Source organism: Ochlerotatus camptorhynchus, unplaced genomic scaffold, assembly GCF_037179485.1.
Source record: "Ochlerotatus camptorhynchus isolate MF236.1 unplaced genomic scaffold, CSIRO-AGI_Acam_v1.1 ptg000639l, whole genome shotgun sequence".
NCBI lineage: Eukaryota > Metazoa > Arthropoda > Insecta > Diptera > Culicidae > Ochlerotatus > Ochlerotatus camptorhynchus.
In genome coordinates, this window is record NW_027041118.1 from 1183302 (window position 1) to 1210077 (window position 26776).

The 26776-nt window shown below is 38.8% G+C and overlaps 1 protein-coding gene across 1 annotated transcript in view; it reads right to left on the minus strand.

Moving 5' to 3' along the window:
* Nucleotides 1–5619, minus strand: part of LOC135714316 (uncharacterized protein DDB_G0284459-like) — a 316729-nt gene extending 311110 nt beyond the window's left edge. The window contains exon 1 of the mRNA XM_065237651.1: nucleotides 4361–5619. The gene's annotated coding sequence lies outside the window, so the exon portion shown is untranslated. The remainder of the gene's footprint in view (nucleotides 1–4360) is intronic.
* Between the last annotated feature and the right edge of the window lie 21157 nt (nucleotides 5620–26776).

The window sequence follows — 26776 nt, forward strand, 5'->3', positions numbered from 1 at the left end:
CCAAAACAAAGATTTTTTTTTCAGATATTAGAATAAAAATCAAGATCTAGAGATTTCATGTTCTGACATTTTTATGATCCTGGATTAAGAAAAAAAATTAAAGACACAGGCAGTTTTATTTTAAAATATTCCGGACATGGGCCAATTTCTAAGAATTCCTAAATCTAAATGAGAAGTTTTCAAGTTCCAAAACCAACAGAAGTATTCGTAATGCCAAACTTCGATGTGTTTTTAAGATTGTGAACTTTTTCATTTTTTTTAATGGATCAATGAAAAAGCAGAGTTTTTGACAGAACTGTGCTGTGGCTACCATAGTATTTTACATTTGATCGTCCATATACAGTAGCGCCAAAAGCATGTTGTGGTGGGTTCAAAACTTGACCATCTAAAATGATCAATTCTGACGCTTTGAAATTTTCAAGATCTTTACTATGGATTTGGAATTCGAATCATTAATTTATGATTTTTTTTAGATCTTAGACTTACTAAAATTAAGTAAATGATAAACTTATACTTTTAATGATTATGAGTGTAAGACTGGTCGCTTAAAACTGATTGTCATGTCTTAAAAACGTTTGCGACAGTCTAGTTGTTTATCAAAAATAACATATTAACGAATTTAAAAAAAACAGCTTCTTATAAAGCGGTGAATTTTCCGTAAAAGTTCTGTAAAACTCCGAGGGGGCGACAAACCTAAATCTCAATTCTAGATGCTCAGCAAATCTCACACTAGCGAATGAATCATCGAAAAATCTTCTGTCATTTCTCGCATCTACTTGCGTCGCGCATCATCTTCCGGAAATGTTCAGAACCGTCCTCAATCTTCTTTCTATCTACTCAGCGTACACAATTTTTCCTGCATTGTAGATAAAGTCGCCCCCTCGGAAAACTCAGGGTTTTTTTTGCCAAATGAGTAGTAGTAGTGAAATTCTAAGCCAAATGTAACTATCGATGAAAGAATGATCAGCTCTTAAAAGAAAGCAAACAAATATTTAATATTTTGTTCATGGTGCCAAAAATTACACAATCAGTAAACCTCGAATGAACTGTTCATGTTTGAAAGAAGGGAACATATCTACTATAAATATCTAAATGTTTAAAATTTTCAAACATAACTGTGCAAGGAAGCTCTTCGAAAGTTATTTAAGTCTGGGCTAATGACCATCCGCCCTAATGACATTCGACCTAATTACTTTCAGACTAATGGCCGGACATCCTCAAGGCGATATTGCCACACCCAGAAATGATCAAAACCTCTGATATCTTCACAAATTTGATTTCAAGAACTGGCAGTCCTATTGCGTATTTTGCGCATATTAACTTAATATTATAAATTAACTACTCAGAGCTTCCATAAGTGGATCCTTTAACCCTTTTTTTGAATTCATATGAGTAAATAAAGCCAGATATTCCAGTAAATGGAGTATTTAAATATTATTATTAAAATTATAAACGATAAAAAAAAAATTATTCTATAGGCCGATAATTCTTCAACTCGATGGTCCCTTCAATCTCGAGTTATGGAGAGTTGACTGTATTCGTATTATGCGTTCTTATAGACTTTGTTTTATAGTTTTTGAACTAAATTATCGTACCATCCATACGCATGCTGGATCCGTTCACATCGAATTCATTAATAAGTTTGATGTCAGCCCAAGGGGTATGTTGTGCACATTGTGCCGAAATTAGATTCGGCACACCTTCCACATACCTTCGGCACAATTTCGGCACAATTTCGGCACAATCTCGTAGGCAGTGGATTGTTGTAAATAAAATGGGAGCACTGCTGGACAACCGTCATTGAAGTTGTTCACAACATTACGTGCTGTTTGACTGACTGAGGAACTCAGATCAGCAGTTCACTTATAGATCTAAATACGAAATTTAGGTTCTAGAGTTGGCTCAAGAGAAAGAGGCAGACCCCATTAATACCCTTAATTCGAATAATTCTGCAACTCACACAAAACAAACTACATAAAAGATGACCCAAGACTGGTGTGCGGAGTGACCTACCCCTTGTGTCAGCCCGATATGACGGAAACAAGCACTTATGCTGAAGTAGACCTCTACCCTATTAGTTTATGTTTGAACTTATCATTTATACGGCTTTTTCTTGAAGCGCAAGTCTCCACAGGTGAGCATTTGGGTTGGGGCGCTGGCCAAAATTGGAAAACTCAAGACTCTCATTAGCTCTGCTCATTGTACACAACTGTGATATCCATTTTGACAAACAGCACCAGCTGCCAAATTCTTCGTCATTGGAAGCAAAGATTCCGATATAGTCGAAATAATGCACACTTTGTATTTTGCCTATCCAAATAGAAGTGTAAATTTCGTGAAATCACTGGTCCCGGTATATATGGGATCCCCAGTTTAGTTTTCGAGAAGTGGATTTTAACCTGAAAAGTTAGTTTCTGTGGAATGTTCGACTAGTCAACTGCAATCGAGATATTCGTTCCGCGAACCCTTCAGGTCGATACGGAACCAACCGTTATTCTAACGTTATGGATCAGGTAAAGCCGGATCTTTTCCGAGACCTCTTCCATCCAGAAAATCACAGTTATGGAAAATAAGACTGAACCCTTTCACATCGGGAAGCCGTTTTTGCCCCAGTGGTGCGTTATCGACTGTATTTATAAACATTACTGACATTGGCTCTCCTTCCATTACGGGCAAGGAAATCGACAAGCAAAGACCTATCACTAATGGAGTTCGAACTCGAGATCGACATTTAATGTCTGCTTATTTTCGGGATTTTAAGTTTCGTGTTTCGCGATCGCGAAGCAAAATGGGTATCGTCAAGTAATAGTTCGAATGGTGTTGGAATATCGGTTGTTCGGAATAGCAAAGAGTATCGTTTTCTCGTTTTCCAAGCGGCGGTAAAGGAAAAGGTATTATAACCTAGACAAAACGTAAGCTCCAAAATCGCTGTTGTCGTCATCATCGTCGTCATCGTGATGGTTGTTGGATAGACCATTTTTATATTTAGAAATAATAATCAACCGCAGAATCTATCGCGTATCTCTGTTGTTCACTACATGTCGGCCTAAATGCCCCTAATTTGGGCCATTCCTACATACATTCAGCAATCGACTCAATTTTTCAATGGAGGCCAAAAATATCCATAAGTACCGTCCTAATGACTCGTTCATCTAGATAAAATTGATAAATAGCAGATTTTAGCGATTGGTTCAATCTTAGATCCATAGGCCAACATTAGAGCCATTTCCCCTACCAAGCAACAAATAAGTTGAAATGTTCAAATCTCTAGTTGACTTCTTCTGTTTCTGTTATTTGATGTCATTCTTATGCAAAATCGATCATCGGTCATAGTGGTTTTACTGTGATGTAAAGGGCTTGGTTGTCTAGTCCAACCATTTTTGCTTACTGAGCAGAAAATCATGGGTTCAATCCCAGGCTGCTTTACAATAAAGAGTTGATAGGATCGTTTTGTTTTAGCATAGCTCTGCATTCGTGTATTTATCAAACTACCATTATAGGAAATCAATGATCACATCTTTTATCAAGGTGAATCTTTATCCAACGAACCGCACCCTACTAACAAAACCTCCCTCATGTGACCTTTGTGGGGACGCAGAGGTAAACACGGTCCCCAAAGCAACAAAGGTCACTCTAACTTTCCTTCCCATCTCCCAGCTGATTGCAAGGACGTAGCCAGCGCCGTTATTGATCTTTAAGAAGTCGCTGAAACTTGAACAATGAGAATGTTCGGTCACTTTCACTTCCAACTCCATACAATTGATTCATTGCGCAATTTCATTGATTCTAATCAATCACGGAGTAGCAACCATTGATTTGTGCAGTCAGTCTAAACTAAGCTAAGACACTAATCACATACGAAAAATCAGCGTAATTGTTTGAAGGGCAGTCGAAAAACAGCGGTGGGTGCACAGTACCACCTACCGCATATATAGAAGGGCTACTGTATCTAAGCCACAGCTCATTCCTGACACCCCATTAATGAAATTGTTCATCTCATTCAGGGTAGCAAAACTTTCCCGCTGCGACCATGAAACTTTCTTCAGGATTAGTGTGCTAGATAAACTCATACTATCGCCTCTTGATTTGCGGCTGCATTCTCACGTACATTTTTCGCAAAGTTCCGAGAAGATGAAACTATTACACATACACACAGCACCAGTTCGCAGTCAAATGGAGAAAGCTTTTCCTTCTTTGCGGTCAGTCACTCCGAAACGTGCTGGAGATTTAGTTTTTCTCGGGGGCAGTCAGTCAATCAGTTAGACAAAAAGCCAAACCCGCACGTGTCATCGATCTCCCGCCGCCACCATCCTTCGATAACAACGATGAGCGTTAGCAAATATTTGTCCCCGATACCAACCTGTGTTCAAATTTATCGCTTCCGATCCCAGTCGTCCGTGGGTTGGGTGTCTTGCCGGCCCGAATTATAATCCTCTTTCACGTGCAGTGTTCGTTCCAAATCCTGTTTTCCAAGCGGATTTATCACTCTGATGAAGCCTCGAGCAAAGCAAGCACCACCGAAGCCAAAGAGTATGCTTTACGGCTTAACGAATCCTTTCGGCACTTCCTGCGGCGGGGGTATTTCAAAGAGCATGGGAAGGGGCTTACCCGTGAATATTTAATGGTAATTCTGTTTAAAATATTTAGCACACAATGTTGCTTTCACGTATCTTTTTATTGCGTTTTGATTTCGATTCAACGCCGATCACTGCAAGAGGTATGAAAGGAGTGCGAGTATTCCAGGGGATGCAATTTTCTGATCACATGAACAAATTTACTATACTCTACGAGAGGAAACCTCCACACCCCGGTTCGACGGAAATACGCGCACAAACACAAACATGAAAGTGAATCGCATTCACATTGTTGTTGTTGTTGTTGTTGCAGCTGGAGTTGGAGTTGACTCTAGTGCTTCGGTGTCGGATGCTGCTCTCGGTGCTCGGGAGGAGCCGACGACGCGAAATATTCCAGAAAGGATCCTATTTCATCGGAGGCTCCGAGCAGGAGCATAGGAAACGAACGGGACCTTCATCCATGAAAACGGATTAAGAAACACTAACGAGAATCCTCCTCATTTTTTCGCCTTCCTGACTAGGCAGAATTCCACCCGAATCGATTTTTTTCCTTCACGCTTCATTAGTTACTGATCCACACGGTACATGGTGGGTCCAGCCGTTTATCACTTGTCGACGCAATTTTTAACGATCCAATCATAAATCATCCGGGTCGTTTGTTCTGACACTCCCAAACTCATCATTACATAACATTTAACCTGTGTTACTGCTGCACGGCTCCGGCAATAATTCCCGTCTCGGCAGGGTCACAAATCAAACATCATCGCGTTCATCCTGATTGATGTCGCGCCCCAAAAATTCCTCAGAGGCTAGAGACGTCTCGAATCTGTCGAACATACTCCAGTTACACGCGCGTATCCCAGGCTCTCCTAGGAACTCTCACTCTCACTAGTCGCAAACCTAGACCAACTAGCACAGACTGGAACTAGAATTCTACACAAGCTTCCTATCATCTAACAAACACGGATTCCTTACTGATGGGGGACTTACTGTTATTGCAAAAGTTCTACCAGGAACCATAAAAGAAGCAAAACACACACCCGACGGGGAAACGTATCCAAAACACAGGGATGCTTCTCGGAAGACATCTACTTACGACAATCGCTCACGGTATACTAGCGAGCCTTTGGATGGCAGCAAAAGCAGAATCCTTGACACGCAGAGATCCTGTACCAAAGGCAGCTTTCATTGCCACATCCAATCCGGAAAATCTCACATCGTACGCAACTTTTTCTCTCAGGCTCCCTCATCTCATGAGAGCGAACAGAGCGAAGCTTTTTCCCAGAGAGTTATCCTATGTTTTGCAAGCTTACAGAACCATGTGGTCGCGCGCGCGGTTGTTGTGTTGCTGCTTATAACAGGATGCCCAACAACAATAACAAAAACAACACGCGCGAACTGAATGGGGAAAATTGCAACCACCAATACCGGCAAACAAGTGAATGAGAAAATTTGCGAGCATTCACTCACACAGACGCAACTCGAACTATGTATGTTATTCATACCATCACAACCCAGAAACGGTTGCCGCTCTTGTTATGGTTGGGTGGAATGGGCGGAATTTGGTAGTAACCTTCAGCTTGTATATCTGTATGGCAGTGAGTAGCTCAAAATCGGATACCTACCTACTAGAAATGGGAGAATTACCAAGCTGGTTGTGTTTTCCATCTCCACGGCGGGTGCACTGAAAATAAAATTTCGTTTATACAACGAAATCGCTCGTTTGTTCTACGAATTTATTCGTTGTTTTCTGCAACGAAATAGATTTGTACATTGTATGAAGCTAGTTTCGTTAGAACTGCCACACTCGCTATCGCTACACCCAACCAGTGGGCCACAAGTGTTGGTTGTGGAAACCGAAAAATGTGGAGTGTGTGAGTGAGGATGGGTAAAAATAACTTCATCATTGCAAGGAATAAATATGACAAAAAAATAAAAATAAGTTTCAGACCGGACTCGACTCATGAACCTTGCGATCGTCAGCTTTGTGCTTTATCCATCGCTCTATCTGTGCTATGAGAAATGGTAAAGCTAAAGTCAAATAAGAAGCACTCATGGAACGGTAATTCGATTTCGCTTGCTTTTTCTGCTGCTTGCAAGTATTTTTTTTTCTCTAACATAAAACCACCTCGACGAGTAATTTGATTTATTGTTGTAGCTCGCATGTATTGGTCAAACCGACAATATTTCTAAAAATAAATGTCCCATCACCAACACACAATCAGCACTTTAGGAGACAATAAGCGCAGTTGTTGGTTTGATTGTACGAAGATGTATTTGTATATTATACGAATAAGGTGTAATATTGACATTGCGCCAGATGACAGGAAAAACGAATGTTTCGTACCATTTATGAAAGATGTGTTGTATGTACGATATTCATTTTTACGAAACGGTTTTCAGAGAAATAACGAAAATACATTTTCAGTGTGGTCTGAAGTTGTTGTGAAAGTAAGCGACCGTAAGTAAGTAACCACTACTAGAGAGAAAGAGAGTAGCGAGACTTGGTGACTCTGGCTGTTGTAGACATATTTGTCGTGCGGAACTGTGTGGAATGGCAAGTTTTCCATTTCTCCGAAGAGACGAAAGACGAAAATTCTAGGAAAATGCGAGCTTTTTGCAAGTAGGTGCTGAATGGCGAGAAGATGAATGGGATCCAAATAGAACAGAGAATGGCGCTTAGGTTCACACAAATTGGAGGCAGAGCCAAAGATGGGCGTTGGTGTGGGCTGGGGTGCGATGATCTGAAAAAAGGTTGAATCGTCCGGGGATTTATTTTAATATGATTGGTTTAATTGCCTTTGTGCGGGAGCTCAACTTAATGTAAAACCATGAACAATCTAGTGTTCTTGAATTGAGCTACTGTCTTGGCTAGTCTGCACTATTTATGATCTGTAAAAAGACAATTTGGTGACGGTAACAATGTTTGTATACATTTCGGAGACAGTGAGTTATTCATGGCCTAAGATATTCTATTCGCTAAGCCTTTACTAACTCAAGCAGTACATCACAGTTATTAAAACGTATAAAGAGAGAGATAGAAGGATTGGTAATTTTCATTTAATTTCACTACCTTAAATCAATTATTTTCGATAATTACAAGCAATAATCAAGAATTCACGTGGCCGAGAGCATTTAGGTAGCTAATATTTATCTACTTTCTTTGGAACTTTTTCCTTAAAATGTACTTGCTAATTAACTGTAAAATCAATAACACAGATCATTCCCATATATGTACTTTACTTTCAACCTTTCTACCAAGAGTAACACAGAAAACATGTTTTAGAATAAGAAAAAAAACGCTTGTTGTGTAAAATTTATATAGAAGTAACAGAAAACTTTGTTTTCCAAAAACAATATTGCTGCATCTAATTTTCTGAAATAAGTGAACAATTGTGAGAACAGGTTTCGATTTTTTTGGACGACATAAAAAGCCATTTTTATTATTATTAAAACAACGCGAGCAAACAGTTAACCGTGAACTTTTCAAGCAAACTGATGAAATTGTTAGTTTATCATTTTCTAATCTTTTAAATTTGTCAAACCTCTTAACGGAATCCCTTTATGAAGAGCTTTGAGTGTGTTGGTTTATTTCCTTTTAATTCAGTTATAATTGCTTATCTTTTGACAGATACGCGTTTTTCGTCTACTACTTGCAGACTTCATCAGTGCCAAGTAGTGGTGTTGAGTACTTGGCACTGATGAAGTCTGCAAGTAGTAGACGAAATACGAGTATCTGTCAAAAGATAAGCAATTATAACGGAAATAAAAACAAATAAACCAACACACTCAAAGCTCTTCATTATTCCAATGTTCTTAAAAGGTTATAATGACCCATAACCATAACTACTGATAGCTGTTTTCTAGTATAAGTTGTATTGAAGTATTAATGGCTCTAATGATGGCCTATGGATTATTTATCGATTTTTATCTAGATGAACGCGTCATTGGGACGGTACTAATGGATATTTTTGGTTGCTATTGAAAATTTAGTCGATTGCTGAATTTATGTATGGGCCCAAATTAGGGACACTTAGGCCAACGTTACATACATTTCCCCTATGTTTATGCTATAATGCCTTATGATTATGCAGTAAAGTGTTTTCACGCTCTACAATTTACCGTTCTGAATAATGTAAAATCGTATCGCACTAAACAATTTCAAGGGAAGGTGATAAAATTAATATCTTGATTGGCGAATCAAAGCAAAGCCAAAATTGGCTTTTAGATCCGCAATTACAAAAATGATGATGTACTAAAAAACTACAAGGAACAGCTCTATGGGGTTGTACGCAATGGTGACGTAGGACTGTCTTATATAATAAATCTTATTTGTTAACTGCAGCAGGAGCGTGTAGGAATAGGAATTTTATCACGGTTGTCTCTGTTTATACTCTTTAGTATGACGCGCTTGACATAGACGGCCCAGAGCGACTCACGAAGAGCTACTGATTCCGATCAATAGCGGTGCGGATTGCCCTTCTTCTATGGATGCTCATGTGGACTGCAGCTGCAGCGCTGTGTACTGTTTCAGTTTCTGCTTCAGTCAAGGACATAGTAGGCGTTGGAAGTTTTCTCGACTTGTTCCAGTATATGGGTGCCCCAAAATATGATACGTTACATGATTAATGAAAAAATGAAGAGTTTTTGAGTGGGTTGAGCTATTTCCATTTGATTCCGTTATAATTGTTTATCTTTTGACAGATACGTGTATTTCGTCTACTATTTGTAGATTTCCTCAGTGCCAGGTACTCAAGCACTGCTCAGTGTACTGCTTGAATACTTGGCACTTAGAAAGTCTACAAGTTGTGGACGTAATACGCCTATCTGTCAAAAGATAAGTAATTATATCGGAATGAAAAGGAAATAACTCAATTAGCTCTTCATAGTCTTTGAATGTATGTATATTATGAAAAATTCAATCCGATTCTATTAAAACCAAACTTCATCAGTTTCAAATCATCAAAGAAGTTATCTGCAAAAGATGGTTTTAATAGGACCACTCTAATGATAGATTTAAATAAAATGTGCTAGTACATTTGTCTCAATATTTGAATATTTAGTGTCTTCGGAAAAGTTTTTGTGCTCAAAAATTTCCTTCTTTTGGTGCTTGCAAACGTCAAGGTGGTCCTCAAATTAGTGGATTTAAAAAAATTTAGCTCTTTTGTTTTGTATGTATGTAAGATAGCCACCATCTTTTCAAGACTTGTCTTGTATGCAGCTCCACTTAATAGCAAGATCAATTTGAGCTACCGATCTGAATTCACTATATCGCTGTATGAAGGGCCAAAAACGGAGGGGTGGACCCGTAAGCAGAGACACTTACGCGAAATCCACGGGAATTCAAGAATCTCCTTCCAACGATACGCTCCAACAAATCGAATAACACAATTTGCAATACTTATTAAGCTTCCTACTGGATGGTTGGTTAAGAAGGGTGCGTCAATCGCCCTGAAACTGTTGGAGTAGAATTCACACCACCACAATCGAATCGGTAGGATAAAGAAAATGATAGTGTTTATTCCAGCCGGAGTTGTCAATCATACCATCGTCCAGTTTCAGTTTGAATGATACCCTGATGCTCCCTCCTATAATGAAAATATATACAATGGAGAAATGAAATATATCAGAACATTAAAATATGACATAATGAAATACATTTATATGGATAATATAGTTGCTACTGCAATGAAGAAGTATTTTACATATAATAAGATGCAGCTCTATACCTCCTCAGCTCACAATGGCAGGTGGATGCAGCACTGAAATGTATAGGATATATAAGGCAATTAAATAATGGTACTATCAATAATGCTAAAAATTGTGATGAATAACTAACAGACGAAAAATATAATCTTATTTAATGTTGTTATTGCCTCTGCTTCATCAGCTTCATATTAATTTCGATGACTTGCTTGGGTAACTGAAATATTAAGCTAATAGTAATAGTATATCATGCAATGTTTAATTTATATAATACTAGCTGAGTGTGCCCGGTCTTGCTCGGAATTCAATATTAGCTTGAGTTTATGCGCCGATTTAAAAAAAAAGCATGCTATATTGTACGTAGCCCCTCCCCTATTATCTAAGGGGCTACCCCCTATGATTATCTTCTTATACCCCCACACTCGCCCTCACATGCCTAATTTGGTTCCATTTGCTAGATTAGTTCTCGAGTTATGCAGAAATTTCTGTTTCATTTGTATGGGAGCCTCCCCTTACAGAAGGGGGAGGGGTCTCAAACCATCATAAGAACCTTCCACGGCCCCAAAAACCCCTGTATACAAATTTTTACGCCAATCGGTTCAGTAGTTTCCGAGTCTATAAGGGTCAGACAGACAGACAGACAGACAGAAATTCATTTTTATATAGGGGAATTTACGTATTCTCGGCAACCTAAGCAGCGACCTTCTTTCTATAGCCTTTTTCTCTATGGAACGCACACATATGCAGTATTGGTTTGTTTACAATCTTTTGCTGCCAACAATTTCAGTCGAAAGAATTGTCAAAAACTGTTTTGAAACGCTTTTACAAAGCTCCAATCTTCTCTAGTGAGAGCGATTATTGTCGGCAACCAGTTTTTCTTCGGCAACCGTTCCATTTGAACTGCATGTAAATCTGCTGTTCTATTATCGGCAACTCGAAATCAGCTACAATTTGTAGTGCGTGTGTTGCATTTCAAGAAAACCTTGCTAGATTGCTTTTTCTCAGTGGTAAAAATATAGTCAAATTGAAGCTGAAAGCATAAAGAATCGTTTGCATGCATTCAGCGAATTGTTTTCGTAAGAAAATCCAGTGAAAATAGTGTTTCAATTTGCGTTGCCGAAAATAGTCTGTCATGCCGAAGCCGTCATTTCCCCTATATAGATATGAAGTGAAATGCAAAATATAAAAAAATAAACAAGTTTTGTTATTTATAAATCATTGGTCGTGGTATGATTGAACTCAACTTTACATATTTAATTAATCCACAATTTAAATAAAGAATCAATTTGCTACATAATCGATTATATTTGAGCATACAAGATTTATAAAAAAAAGTATCAATGAATAATTTTTGAAAGAGCAAAATTCTGCAAAAGTAAAACAAATTAAAAACATTGGCCTAATGTTTGATGATATTCAATTTATTCTCTGGGTAGTCCGAATTCTGAAAACCATAGATCATATTATATAATAATAAAATAAAATGTAAATAACAATGATTTGCTATTTGATACACCTTCTGGTCCATCAGTATCTGCAGGACAACTGATATATGATATAATGAGATTTTAAATATGTGAAATAAAAAAAAATTACTTGTCATGCAATATATAAAATAAAATGAATGTCAATTAAACAAGTATTACAAAATACACATAAGCTCGATTTAAGTTAACCGCAGTATATTTAACTGATTACAATTTTTGATATTTTATTGGAATTGAACAAACTCTTTATTATGCACCATGGAATGGAATGCCTTTAAAAATATTGGTAAACTTTAATAAAGAATCAATAGTTAGAAAAATAGAGGTTATTTGGAAAAAAATCTAGCTCTTTTGTTTTACAAAATAAAGGCATGTATTATTTGAAAAAGTTGTAGCTAAATTAATTTCAAGCAACTTTGACAGAGATATTTTTTTTCTGTGTCTTAACGTTCTCATTTTAGAGTAATTTTGCTGAGTTGACTTAGGGTGTTCATGGAAAAAAAAGTTACTTACTACATACACTACAATAACTAACTAAAGCTTCTTAAGACGCACGTTTTATAGCTAAAGTTGTGGTCTTATCTCTTCTAATAAAAAATATATACCTTAAAACGGGGTATCTTTGATAAGGCGGGTAACTTTGATAGTAGAATATAATGATTTAATTTACTCTCCGCTTTTTTCGAATTAGAAACATTGGTTCCATATTGTAGCATAAGGCATTTCCCTTGATATCACAAATAGTTTTTATATTGTTTGTGTTACATGTTTGTCAAACATATTGTAAAACAATTTTATTGCTTTTTGCTTGTTTGAAAAAAGCACTCAAACCATCGCTTATGAAATGTATTTCTGATATAACTATCACAAATTCAATATTGTGTTCTTATTGCTTATGATGTTTTTTTGATTATATATTCATTCAAAATTTCATATTTCTTGAACTAAATTGTTTAAGTTTCCCGCATGTTTTTCTACATTCATCGAGCATTATCAAAGTAACCCCAAATCAAAATACTGATGCTCAGTCACAAGACTAAAAAATAGTGCAAATGCAATAATTTTCGTTAAACACATTACTAACGAATTGACTCTAGGATCCTCAGTAGGGCATATTTTTAGTAGGAAAACGTCAATAACCCTTGAGCGGTGAAAGATATTGACAAGCTTTGTGCAGCAAAAAATTGCACCTTCTAAAGATCTAAAAGTTATTTGGAAACACCTTTGCTGCGAAATTTGAAATCAGAAAGCTAGAGCAAAACAACTGATTTTTTAGAGCACTCTAACTCAATTCAAGAAAATAGCTCTAAATCGGTCACTTTAAGAGATACAAAAAAGTTCTTTCGCACAAAGTTGCTTGAAATTAGCTTAGCTATAACTTTGCCGTAAAATGTGTTCCTTCATTTCTCCAAACAAAAAAGCTACATTTTTTATTTTAATGATATTAAGAACCACCCTAGAATTAATTGCCATAAAAATAAGGGCCTAACTATAAGGAACAACTTTGTACAAGAAACATTTAGTCTAAAGTTTCAATTTCAGACTCAAATCATATCCTTCCACCTAAATCTGCATTTTGGACCGATGTGCACTAATCAAATCTAATCTATTCTAACACCAACACAGCCAGTTCTTGAAAACATCTTGAAAAATGATGCATATACCTCCATAATTTTTCTTGTCTATTTGATATATGTTTCACATCGAAGATGCGTCACACATATCAAAACGGCCAGGCCTACTGTGCAGCATTTAAGGGGCAAGATGATTCAGAAAACATCGGGCCTGTTTAAATCAAAGATTTAAACATAATGCTTCAGAATCCAATAAATGGATGAAACGTGGACATCTCGTACCGTACGTTCCGATTTTGGTTGGTTCTTGGAAGCATCAAAGTTAGAAAGGTTAAGTGAAGCTCCATTTTCTTCTGACGGTTGGGACATGAGCACCAACTCTTGTCCTAGCCTTTTATGGCTTAAGGCTATATCGCCATTACTCGCTTATATTTTTTATTTGAAATATTCAATATAGAAATGCATAACAGCGGTGATCACTACCCGAGTCTTGTCACTATTATCAAGTCATAAAAAGTAACAAGCACAATAATGTAATCCTTTGATTACTGGATAATCGTGATTCCCTAGTCTTAAGTTGTCACGACTAGGGTTCGGTGGAAATCTTATACCAGTAACGCACCACAAAAAGGTGATCTCCCAACGTTACTGGTTTGAAAAGAAAAAAAATTACAAAATGGAACGAACTTACAAAGTTTAGCCAATTGAACCTGAAGGCTGTCTGACGTGTATTGATGTAGAAGTCCAAATTGTAGACGAAGCTTGACGAAGATCAACATGAACTAGTCCGGTTTACGGTAGTTGCGTGGAATGTCTTCCGTCGATTTGAGATAAACAAATGTTCGGATGTATGTAGTCGATTTTTGATGTGCATTGGCAAGCCTTTTAGTGGCCAATAGTCAGGTTCAACGCTGCAACTCAGCGGCAAATAATAGGGACTGAGGAACTAGAAATTGTCTCTTGGGCCTGGTTTTGGCCCAATCAGTCACCATTTATAGATTAAAAAAAACTCAACGGAAAAAACAAACGTCAGGTTTGACACACGCACAGCCTACTCCTGGGGCCAAAAACTGAAGCACTGGTGCCATAACTGGCACACTTATTCTAATGTTTTTTATCATTTTTCAATAAATTGTTGCTCGAAAACGTGACCTCTCATCAAAATTACGCCTAAAACAATGATGTACATGAAAATATAGTAGGAGAAATGGCTCTAATGTTGGCCAAAGGATCTGAGATTCGGCCCATCGCTAAAAATCTGCTATTTATCAATGCGTCACTATTGAAAATTTAGTCGATTGCTGAATTTATGTATGGGCCCAGATTAGGGGCATTTAAGCCGACATTACATCCATTTCCCCTATAGATTTTTTTTAAGCCCCTGCAAAATGCAAAGTTGTAAGTTGGAATTTTGAGATCCTTGGACACTTCCTTTTTTCTTTTGGTGTTATATGTATTTTTTAGGCAGCAAGCAATCTCTGAAACGTATTCTTTGCAAAAATTATATAAAAAAGTAATTTCAAAACCTTGACCAAAAGTTGATGAACTACGATTTTTGTTAAACATTGAAAAATGTCCAAGACATTCAATATTTCAACAGTTTGCATTTTTTCATGAGTTTTTTTTTTCAATAAAAATATTATAAAAAATTAACATGGAAATTTTGAGTCATATGGGATAGAGTTGTCAAAGTGAGATCGAAGTAGGCCGCGCGATTGAAATGACGTGTTTTGATTTTGCTTAAAAAAAAAGTCTCTGTGTTTTTATGGTTTTTATCAATTTGAACGATTAAAAAAACTCTAAAATTGATTGTGTAAAAAAAAAAGATCTTATTCCGGATTTGTATATCAAGGACGAAAAGTGGAAGAGGCTGATAGGCAAACAGAAGGTCATCAAGATGGAGTGAATCAAGCGGGTCGCCATCCGGGAAGTTGAAGCATTTGAGTAAGGGTTGGTCGCCGGTAAGGGCCAGTAAGTGCTGCCAGCAGATGAATCAAGAGGTATTCGAAACAAAATTGGTAAGAAATGTCCATTCAAATCGATTTAATACAGTTGAACAAATTTCAAAACTATATACGTGCCAGATTTGGAAATAATATTTTTGAATCTGGAAGTGTGTTTATGATACCATTATCCATTTGATAAAGGTAGAGTGAACATGCGGGGCTTATTGTAAGTAAAAGTGACCTCGGAGTGGTCGTGAATTACCAGGCATTCTGAAATGGGTCACTGGAGCTGCAATAGAGCTAACACCTTCTAACTCCCGGACTAAACCTGCTTTAATTGAAGGGTAATAAAAAGCAGTTTTCTTCCATAATAACACTGCCGGACAGTGGGGGTTAGATTGTACACACACACACACACACACACACACACACATATGGGATAGAGTTGTCAAAGTGACAGCTTGCAACTGATTTTTGTTCGGAATCAAAACAACAACAAAGTGTGGTCCTCTTCATTGTTCTTCATCAGCAGTTCTTTCGGTCGATGTGTCGTCGACTTTGGAAAGCAACCGTTTAGTGATGAGTGTGTGAATGCTGACCACGTTTTGCGTCCATTGCTGCAATGGAAGCGCTCTGACCCTCGCTGGCGTAACTGCCATACAATGAAACCACTGGAAGCGGCTCCAGTTCTGATGGAGGAGGAGGCTTTTTGGATAGCGGAAGATAAAGTGTTTATTGTGTTGTACTGTTTGACTATAGTTTTAAGATGTATTGTATAGTGAACCAGAATCCCCGGCTCTGTAAAGTTAATTCGTTTGAGCCTTATCAAATAAATTAATAAACAACAAGTGTCTGTTTTGGTTATTGTTGTTGTTTTGATTTCAAAATTTTACACTCTCATTGCATTCTACTCGAAACACGTGTAATAAAAATATTTGAAATTTTGCAAACAATTCTAAATTACTTATTTGTGAACAATTATATGGTTTTCCAGTAATGAATTAGATTAAAAATGATTTTGAGACGTGTTTAAATTCAAATGGTACACCTTTTTTGTTTCCAAATGTGTTAAACTCAATAGCGTTCTAGGCGTGAAATACCCAAAAAGTTCGTTGTTTTTCGTCAGCGTACCATCAAAGTGTGACTCAAAATAGGGGAATTTACGTATTCTCGGCAATCTAAGCAGCGATCTTCTTTCTATAGCCTTTTTCTCTAAGGAACGCACACATATGCAGTATTGGTTTGTTTACAATCTTTTGCTGCCAGCTGCTCTAACAATTTCAGTCGAAAGAATTGTCAAAAACTGTTTTGAAACGCTTTTACAAAGCTCCAATCTTCTCTAGTGAGAGCGAGTATTGTCGGCAACCAGTTTTTCTTCGGCAACCGTTCCATTTGAACTGCATGTAAATCTGCTGTTCTATTATCGGCAACTCGAAATCAGCTACAATTTGTAGTGCGTGTGTTTCATTTCAAGAAAACTTTGCTAGATTGCTTTTTCTCAGTGGTAAAAATATAGTCAAATTTAAGCTGAAAGCATAAATCGTTTGCATGCATTCAGCGAAGTGTTTTCGTAAGAAAATCCAGTGAAAATATTGTTTCAATTTGGGTTGCCGAAAATAGTCTGGCATGCCGAAGCCGTCATTTCCCCTATTCCCAAAAATCCTTGTAACCACTGCAACAGACAATACATTTTGAACTCTTTTAAAGAATTAAAACTTAAACATGACCCGCTTATTACAGTACTCCTAGTGGATGTTTTCGGAAGCTTTTGACGTATATTTGTTGACAACAACAATAACAATAACAGTGTTTTTTTTCAGTTTATACAACGCTCTTGTTTAGGAGACAGTCACCATGCAAGATGAGTGTAGAACAAAAATCTGGTGGTTCCCGTCCAAGCTGGCTAAAGTGTTGAATTTTCTTATAGCGAATTCGTTTATTATCGACTCAGATATGTCCGATCGCGATTTGAGTAGTACAGTACAGTGAATTCGCTACCGCGAAGGCTTACAGGCGTATCGCGCCAGTAGGCAACCAAATCAATCACTCAAGCAGAATACCATAGCAAGAACCCGTGTTCGAAAGCTGTATGACAACGTGCTTACCAAGTCCGGTGGGTGCATACTTATGGATGATGAAACCTATATTAAGGCCGACTTCCGACAGCTTCCAGGACTTAAATTTTACAAGGCGAAGGCTCAAGGAGGTGTCTTTGGTGGATTAAAATTTGTTTTTGCGCACAGGGAATTTGCAGCTGTGACCAGAAGACAAAAGTTTTTATCACTGAGGAAATTATGAACTCGGAGGTTTACAAAACCAGATGTCTCCAGAAGAAAATTCTGCCCTTCATCCAGTCACATGATGGTCCGGTGACAATTTGGCCAGATCTTTCGAGGACTACAGCCGGGAAATACAACAATGGTACAATGACAACGGAGGTCAGTTTGTTCCGAAAACCCTCAATTCGCCCAATTGGGCTGTTTAACTTCGAAAAATATACTGATTTTGATACATCATCTTTTGAAGCATCGTTTTCTGAGCACAACGATATTTTTATCGGTCCCGTAGACATTCATCTCGATTTCTAAATCAAGATTTAAATTTTTGATCGTTGACACTAAATCTATTCGTTGACAGCTCGCTCCCATTTAAAGTGATTTTTTGCTAATCCAATCGTACTTATATAAAATTTAGTTCCAGTGTACCAAAATTGATGAAATTGTGGATTTGTGCAGATAACGAATATGTACTAACCTCAATACCCTTAAACAAACCAATTGTCCCCAGTTCAGGCCCTTTGAAAACTACTGGGCAATTATGAAAAGGTAACTGAAGGTAAAAGGTACAGTCATCAAAACGGCAGCTCAGATGAAAAATTGTGGAATAAAATTGCCAAAACAGTGGACGAGACCGTTGCGTGCCGCTTGATGGGTCGTTTTAAGGGAAACCTTTAATTTGGTGGTTGTTGAGTCCAATTTTATTCATTGGTTCCCGAGAAATACGACACCTCTGTGACATATCGGGTAAGATCTTTCCTTTATTTTTATTTTAGCTTTCATTCCATTATTAAATACATTATTAAATGCTCGGTACGGGAGGGGACACTAAGGCACTAGATTGAAGCGAAATGGATGGGTAAAGTGGAAATACCAACTCCCTGTCTTTAACATTTCGTCAATAGAGGGCGGGCTCTTTTCCTCACTCATTAGAACATCCTCATGTTGGATGGCTTGTTTTTTGACCGGTCGTATGATCCTGTTGTTGGCAGAAGATTCTTAACTATCCTGTGGATGCACGTAGGCAATATTGCCCACGGATCAACTCAACCCGTTACTGGCCCTTCATACAATGGCGGGTTGAGTACAATTAGAGGTTATTAAAGTTGATCGAGTTGAACAGCGAGGACAGTTCACAGTCCACTGACAATTGTCTTGCTACAGTGAGCATCGCAATTGTATAGAGCCCAACCACCGTGTGTCCATATAGTTATTCAAATGGAATCGATTTCATAAATCATGAACGCTAGACTAACTCATTTATATCTAGTCATGATTGCCGTTCAATACATCGACTAATAATAGTCTCTTCATTCGAGCATTTGAAAATAACAATCACTTCTTTTTGCACTTCAAATCAAATAAAATATTGAGATTTTTCGCTACCGGTGAATAGAGTGAAAAGTGACACACGCTCAACGGAAGCAGCGGCCTCAGCGAGACCAAAGACTAGCTCGAGATCATTCAAGAGTACAAGTCATGTGAATTGCACAGTTTGTAGGCAAAAGCAGCGCGGGGAGAAGGAAGGAAAGGGATGAGAGGACAAAACTCGCACTAGTGCTTTGGTCTGCTATTGAAATACATTGGAAACGAGTCAATTTAAAGGGACAAAACACGTGGGATTCGTAGAATTTCTTGTGAACAGGATAAAATGGCCTCTTGACAGGGATTATTACATTGTAATAACTTTAAGCTTGAGAGATGTTGGTTGTTCCCTCAATTTTTGCAATCAAGAACCACCGCGCGTCTGTAAAAGGTTTTTTCACAGAAATGCTTCCACTAGCTTTTATGCATTTAATGTATTTCATAGCTCCTCCAATATACTGCAGAAATCCTGCTGCGTATACGTTGCGGTACTAGCAGCTTCATTTTACATAGAAGAGCGAATTGCCTCACTTCCTTCTGATCACTACTTCATTTTTACGTATTGCCTTAGCTCATTTGAGGCTTTTTGTTCCACGAGGCTGATGAAGCACTACTCGTATTTCCTAATTGCTCCTACACGGTAAAAAAATCATGTTCATGTAAAGTGATTTACTGTTGAATTTGCACCACTTGCCAAACCTTGCAATTCGATGTGCAAATCCTTTTGGAAGAGACCATATCGAAGCACGATAAAATCAACAGCAAATCACTTTATTTTAGATTATATTGCACATTGTTGTTGATGTGCTGTGCTTTGAACTCGAAATGTCAACCATGCTGATACTAACAATCTGTCAGTAAGTTTAAATAATTTATTCTTGGATTTATTTTTTGCTGAAAATTGGTTTAAATAAATATATAGCCTATGAACCAGATGCAAGCCTTGTTATATGTTATTCAGAATATGACCATATCATATTACTACCCAGATCACATGTTTCCAAGTGACATTGAACAACATCGCAAGGCTTTTAGTAGAACCAAGGCGAGACATTGAGCAATAAATTTGATAAGTTTGACACTGTTTTGTAATTGAAATTATCTGAGTAATACACTATTATTGACTACAGCTACAATTTCGTATTACTCACGCTCTAGAACGCAAATTATTTCGGGTGGAAATGGAGAATTATCGCTTCTCTCGCTTGACTTCATTTGTTGTTGACTTGCCGTCTTCGCGAGTAATGTTTGTCATGTGTGTTTTTAACATTTGCTTCCAAAAGCAAAACTAATCAAATTCAATTGATGAAAGCAGTGGTGCCGATTCAATTGATAATCATTTTGATTTAAAGGTGTATTCAGTACATATTTTTCAACGACAAATCACTTTGTTTCAAAACGCAAATAACTTGAAAATCAATGATAAATCACTTCGATTCGACATAACAGGCTGAGTCAAGTGCAAAAACATTTGGATTAGATGTGATAACTTTTTACCGTGTATATTAACACATTCGTTTGGGTTCCTTCTCATTGCTCTATTCCAGATAATGAGAAAGCGGAATCGCTGGCTAAGGTGGGCGCTATGAAAGGCGATGCTTATGAGCGTCAAATCGCCTTAAATGATTTTTTTTTTCGTTGCTCGTCAGCAAATCCTCATCAACTGGCACGATAACTGGCATCAAAATTGGAATGATGGTGATTTCGAATGATGGTTACATTCTATTCTCCCACAGGTGTCGAACGAACCGTGGTTCAAAAGGTTGAACATGAAGCGCGACTTTATACGCGTAATGTCAAGGGTCATATCCAATCACTGTTCATTAGACTCGCATTTCTATCGAATTGTGTCCTCAGGCAGTAATTTGTGCACATGTGCTGAAGGTTATCACAATATCGATCACGTCGTGTTCCTCCAAACTGAAGCGTCAGCCCCCATCGGTAGTCCACCATATTTCGTCTTTTGTGTTTCGGTACTGTTACTGTCATCAATCGTCTGTCCACTTAGTTCGAGTTCCTGAGCACTTGTCCAACCACCACCAAAGAGCATGTCCAAACAATGTGCGAGTGAGCCTTGACAAATAAACAAACTATTTAAAAAAAAATTTCATGGCCTCAGGTGGTCTAACCAGTTAAGGCACGGTATTACCGAGCTGAGGGCGACGAGTTCGATTTCCGGCCCGGTCTAGCCAATCATTTAAGTTGGACATTTTCCGGGAATGGAGCGTTATTGTAGATATTCACATTCCACGGCTGCAAAAAATGACATTTTTGCTGCTAATTTGATCTATCTCTACTGATGTCTTCAACCGAAACTGAATCAAAAGCCTCCTTCATATCCAAAAACACAGAAGCTGAATTTCTGTGGAAAGCAACGCGAGACAGTCGTACGTTTCCTTGCCCCTACGGAAACTAAATCAAGTATCTGAGAGTAGATGGTTCATCTCAACCCATTTGTTCAGGCGAAAAAGGATCATTTTCTCCAACAATTTTCGTAAACACGAATACACCGCGATGGGTCGGTACGGGTTGCAATCTGACGCGGTTTTGCCAGGCTTTTGCCCTCACCCACCTCCAATCATACGGAACAATATTGAGCTCCAGGAACTGACCAAACAAGTTCAACATGCGCCTCTTATCCGACGTCTGGGAGGTTCTTCAACAAGTTGAACTTGATCCTATCAGCCCCCGGAGCCGAATTGCCACACGAAAGAAGTACGAGTGAAAAAGGCTGGCTGATCTCGTCTACCAAATTCGTCGTTTCTCGAGGAATCATATGTGCCGGTACGGAATCGAAGTATGGATGATTGTTTAAATTTCGGAAGCCCATTCGTCCTAACAGCGTAATGAATCAGTGCAAACAGCAAGCGAAAGGAAATAGGAAAAAAGCTACACTTGTCTCACAATAAATCAAATCAGCAATTTCCACCTTTCCTTTTCATAAAAGATGCCATCTCCATCCCATTCATACTCACACACCCACAGACTGGTACGGCTAAGACTAAATATTTCAGAACTCCCTTATGGAAATTATACCGTTCTGGAGCGCTCCATATCAGAGCTGCCACCCACTGGTTATTGTGAGTGGAAGAAGGTGTATAAAATGTCGATGGTACATCAACAAATTGTAGCGGAAAATTTCAGAACATCCACCCAAACAAGCTATGAAAATGTTCAACTGGATTTGCTCAAAAAAAATACTACACAGACAACATTTTAATTGACTTGCAATGAAATGAACGTATTTTCCAAATAGACTAAAACCACGATTTTTTGCTTCAGTCCTCCTGCCCGCGTCTCAAGACTCGCATAACAATAGCAACGGCAAAAACAACAAACACTTCTACCGTGGAGACCATCGCCGTCGTTGGCACTCGAAAGAAAAGCGAATCCCCTCTCAATCACTCACTCCGCACGGAACAGAGCGAGCACCCCTGGGGCGAGAGCTTTCAAAGGCTCTCCCAAGCACAAACAAACACATTTCGGTGGAGAATAATTTTCCCATTTACGAACGAAGGTTAAGGGTTCAGGCCAGCTGAAAGCGAAAGCTTTTGATGCGAGCAAAAGCGTTGCACTTGCAACTCTTCCGCTCACCGTACCGCCGATCTCCGGAAGGTGTGATGATATTATTGCTGCTGAGTTGTAGTGTGTCTGACAGTCTTACTTTACCACCCACTTGGTTTCTTTTGGGTTTTCTTTGACGCACGCCGACTGCATGATTAGTAGGGGACCATACATAAATGACGTAGCATTTTAGGAGAGGAGCAGAAATTGTGAACAGCAATGTATTAGGTATAACCAAACATGCTATGCGGGGGGGGGGCGGATGATTTAAGATTGCTCAAGAATATGGTACGTCATTTATGTATGGTCCCTTGGTACGTTTTCGGTAGGTTATCTGTTTCTTTTTTTTCTAAAGAAAATATACGGGGCTACCCGGCCAGAGACGGCAACTTTTTACCACTTTAGCTTGCTGACCCTAACTTTTCTTACTTGCGTACGTATATAGGGCTTATTAAGTGCGTGTACTAAATACCTGAAACTTATTGTTCAAGTTATGAGTTTTTATCTATTTCGGTGTTTCCAGACAAAATTATCATTTCCAGCCAACGTTTTCAACACACAAAGTTAGCTCAGAGTGTGTTATTGTTAAGGGCCTATTGAGCTTTACAAGAGAAAATAGTTTGAATTATCCATATTTTCTAGATAAAGTTCAAAGGATGTAAAACCTTCTAACATGGGTGTAGCCAGAAGGCACAGATAGAGGATAATGAACCCCTCTCCTAACCAGACTAAGACGCTTTTTAAAAACTACGAACTAAAACAAATCTTTGCGATTCTGTGATTTGTTAACCTGAATTTGTTGAAATCATGGAAATTGGATTTGGTAAATTTCATGGGAGTGCTGTGGCTAGTTTCATCAAATCTTCGAGAACAATTCCAAGGGAATTGAAGTCTCATGATATATACGAAACGTTCTGAGGAATTACTTGATGCATTCCAAGGGAACTTCTGAGTATAATTCTATAAGAGTTCTAAGGAGCATTGAAAGTTTTTTTTTTTCCTTTGGTTTGTTTTTTCCGTTGATCTTGTTTTCCGTGCTGAGCACCAATGCTACCGACGTGTCAGGAAGGCAGGTCCCTACCTATCGACCAATCAACTCATGAACCGGGGACCAACGGCTTTACTTCCCTTCCGAAGGAAGGCGTGATCAGAGATGTTATGCCTCAGAACATCCCGGCGGCGCAGACTGGGATTGAACCCAGGCCTGCTGGGGTGAGAGGTAATCACGCTTACCACTACACCACCGGCGCCGTTATTGCAGCATTGAAAGTGTATTCTTAGAAGAGTTTCAATGGACTTCTTACAAGAGGTTTTCAAATTTTTATAACAGTTCTGAAGCAATTCAGCGGGGAATTCAAGGATTTTTTAGTAATATTAAGTTTTCTAAAGAAACTCTGTAAAAAATGCCATGAGAAATCCGAGACTAGTACCACATAATTCTAAGTAGGAATCAATTTCTGAGCATATGAAGAGAATTCTACGGAATTCTGAGGAGAATTGAAAGGATTGTTCTTTAAAGAAGAAAGAGAGGGAATTCTAAGGATAATTCCAAAAGAGCTCAGAGAAAAACTAAAAGGGAATTAAGAAACGTGTTTCATGGGATTTTTTAGTAGAGTTCCAAGAAATCATAAGAAAAATTCCAAGGGAATCTAAGTCTAAGAATAGTGAATGCAAATTTAAATTTTAAGATGTGACAAGAGCATTCTGAAAAAGAACCAGATTGCGAGGTTGGTTTCAACCGAATTCTGGGGAATTCCAAATATATTCTATGGAAGGATTCAAAGGAATCCCACGAGGATTCTGAAGAAATGTTGAGGTGAATTCCAAGGAACTTTGGGAGCATTTGGAGAGAGTTTTTAAAAAAACTCCATGGTATCTTTCAGAGTTGAAAATTATCTGGGGAGAATCACCCGGGTGCAAGAGATATCATTCTCTGGGTTGAATCTCTGCTTGTCTCCTCGGAGATTTCTCCTGGCACCACTGGAGAGATTTTTAGACACAGCACGAGAGAGTGAGAATGTTGACAGTTCACTTTTTGTCTGTTTATACACTCACTTCCGTGAGAAAGATAGCAGCGCAAATGCGTTATTGTTTCTCCAAAGATTCCGGCAGAGCTTGACGTCAGTGAGTGAAAACATCAATAAAATGGCTGAAAAACGTATACAAAGACAAGGGCGTAGCCAGGTTTTGAGCTAGGGAGAGGCGAAAAAAAAATTTACTATGGAAAATTTTGCCGAATGCCATTTCACCGAACGCCTTTGTGTTGCTGAGTTTAGTGCGGTTTGAGGACAGTACCGAAAAAGTGGTTGTGAATGTTGTGCTTTGCAGGGCAAATGAAAAAAAAAAAAAACATTAAAAGTGGTCACGGTATTCAACTTGAAGCGGCATCTCGTCAATATTCATCGGGTGTTCTGGTGTGGCTAGATCGCTGCTCCTCTCTTCATTTTCGCTGCAGCTGCTGACGGCATTCCAAGTGCCTTCTTCTCGACACATTTCAACGACGACATTCTCCACGTTAAGGACGGGCATCTCCCTTCACAAAACTGCCTCGATCCTTGGACAGTCGAAGACCACATGCTCCGGCGTTTCATCCACGTTGCCACACTCCTAACAGAGGGGTGACACTGCGTGTCCGAACCGATGCAGATACTTCCTGAAGCAGCCGCGGCCAGACAAGAACTGCGTTAGGTGGAATTTGACGTCTCCGTGATTTCTGTTCACCCAGGTCGAAAAAAATCTGTATTAGTCTACGTGGTTAGGTTAGGTTATCTTTAAAAGTGAGACTTTCAGCCAGAAGCTGTTTCATCTCTTTATTAGTCTACGTGTCCATCTACCGTTCTCTGCCGTGTTCCACTCCTGTTGCCACTTAGCCAACGACTCCGCTCTCACAACTTTCCGTACTCTTCCGGCTTCCCTCCGCCTGTAGCACTCGCTGTCTTCCACTTTGAGGTTATGACATGCCCCCGACGGTGATATATTCCCTTTGTACCGCTTTACAGTTACTGTCCAATAGAACTTCCGTTTTATGATGGACCATCTGCAGCTTCGCTCCTTACATCCAGTTACCAATCATGTTGATCACCTCGGTCGCCAGCACTTCCACCTCTTCCAGCGTCTCGCCTGTTACCGTCAAGACGATGTCGTCCGCAAAGCCAACGATCTCAACTCCTTTGGGCAGCTTCAGCGTTAGCACGCCGTTGTACATCCCGGTCCAGAGCGTTGGACCAAGGATGGAGCCTTGTGGAACTCCCGCTGTGATCCTAATCGATCTCTGTCCCATGTCTGTCTGTCGACTAAACTGAAGCAAATTTCAATAATGGTGCGCTGATGCACTTCCCGTATTCGCATTTCCAAAATGTGTACACCAAATTTTAAAATAATTGACTACTGTACGTTAATAGAAAAAGTAACCTTTAAAATTTTTGTGTATGCAACAAACCTAAGAGAAAGAGAAGACAATACGGGGGGCGAAAACGAATCACTTTTCTGTTAAGCGCGAACCAGCTCGTGATTGGCCGATTGGAAATGCGTAAGATAAAGATAGAGATAGAAATAGAGATAAAAGAGTAAGAAGTCAGTTGTTTCCTCTTCCTCTTAGCAACAAACTAACAACCAAAGTCTTCACCGGGGTGATTCTCCCCGGTGAAGCAAACGAACTCTCTACGGTGCTCCCTAGTGATCACTCATCCGCTCCGGTGTGTTAAACTGGTGGAGGTGCGAGGTCAGAAACTGTATTTGTTTGCGAAGTGGGAGAAGCGATAGAAACTGAAAATAAAATAAAAATCTCTCGGGTGAGTTTGCTTTTGTCATAGTGCGAGGTGTCGTTTCAACTCATCACCCTGCTTACACTGGGGAGAATGGCATCCCTGGTATCTTTGAGAGAATACTAATAATACTAAAGCGAATTTTGAAGATAAAATCGGAAGGAAACCTGAGATAATTCTGAACAGAGCTCCAAGGTAATTCTGAGGCAAGGGGTAAGTCACTCAGCACATTGTGCCGAAATTATATTCGGCACAGCTTGGGAACATCCATCGGCACATTTTCAGCATACCTTCGGCACGATCTTGTAGGCATTAGATTGTTGTAAATAAAATGGGACCACTGCTGGACAAGTGTCATTGAAGTTGTTCAGAACATTACGTGCTGTTTGACTGTATGTTCAGGAACATCTTCTAATTGAATATACCAGAGAAACTCAGACCAGCTGTTCACTTATAGATCTAAATACGAAATGTAGGTTCCAGAGTGGGCTGAAGAGAAAGAGACAGTTGATCAGACCTC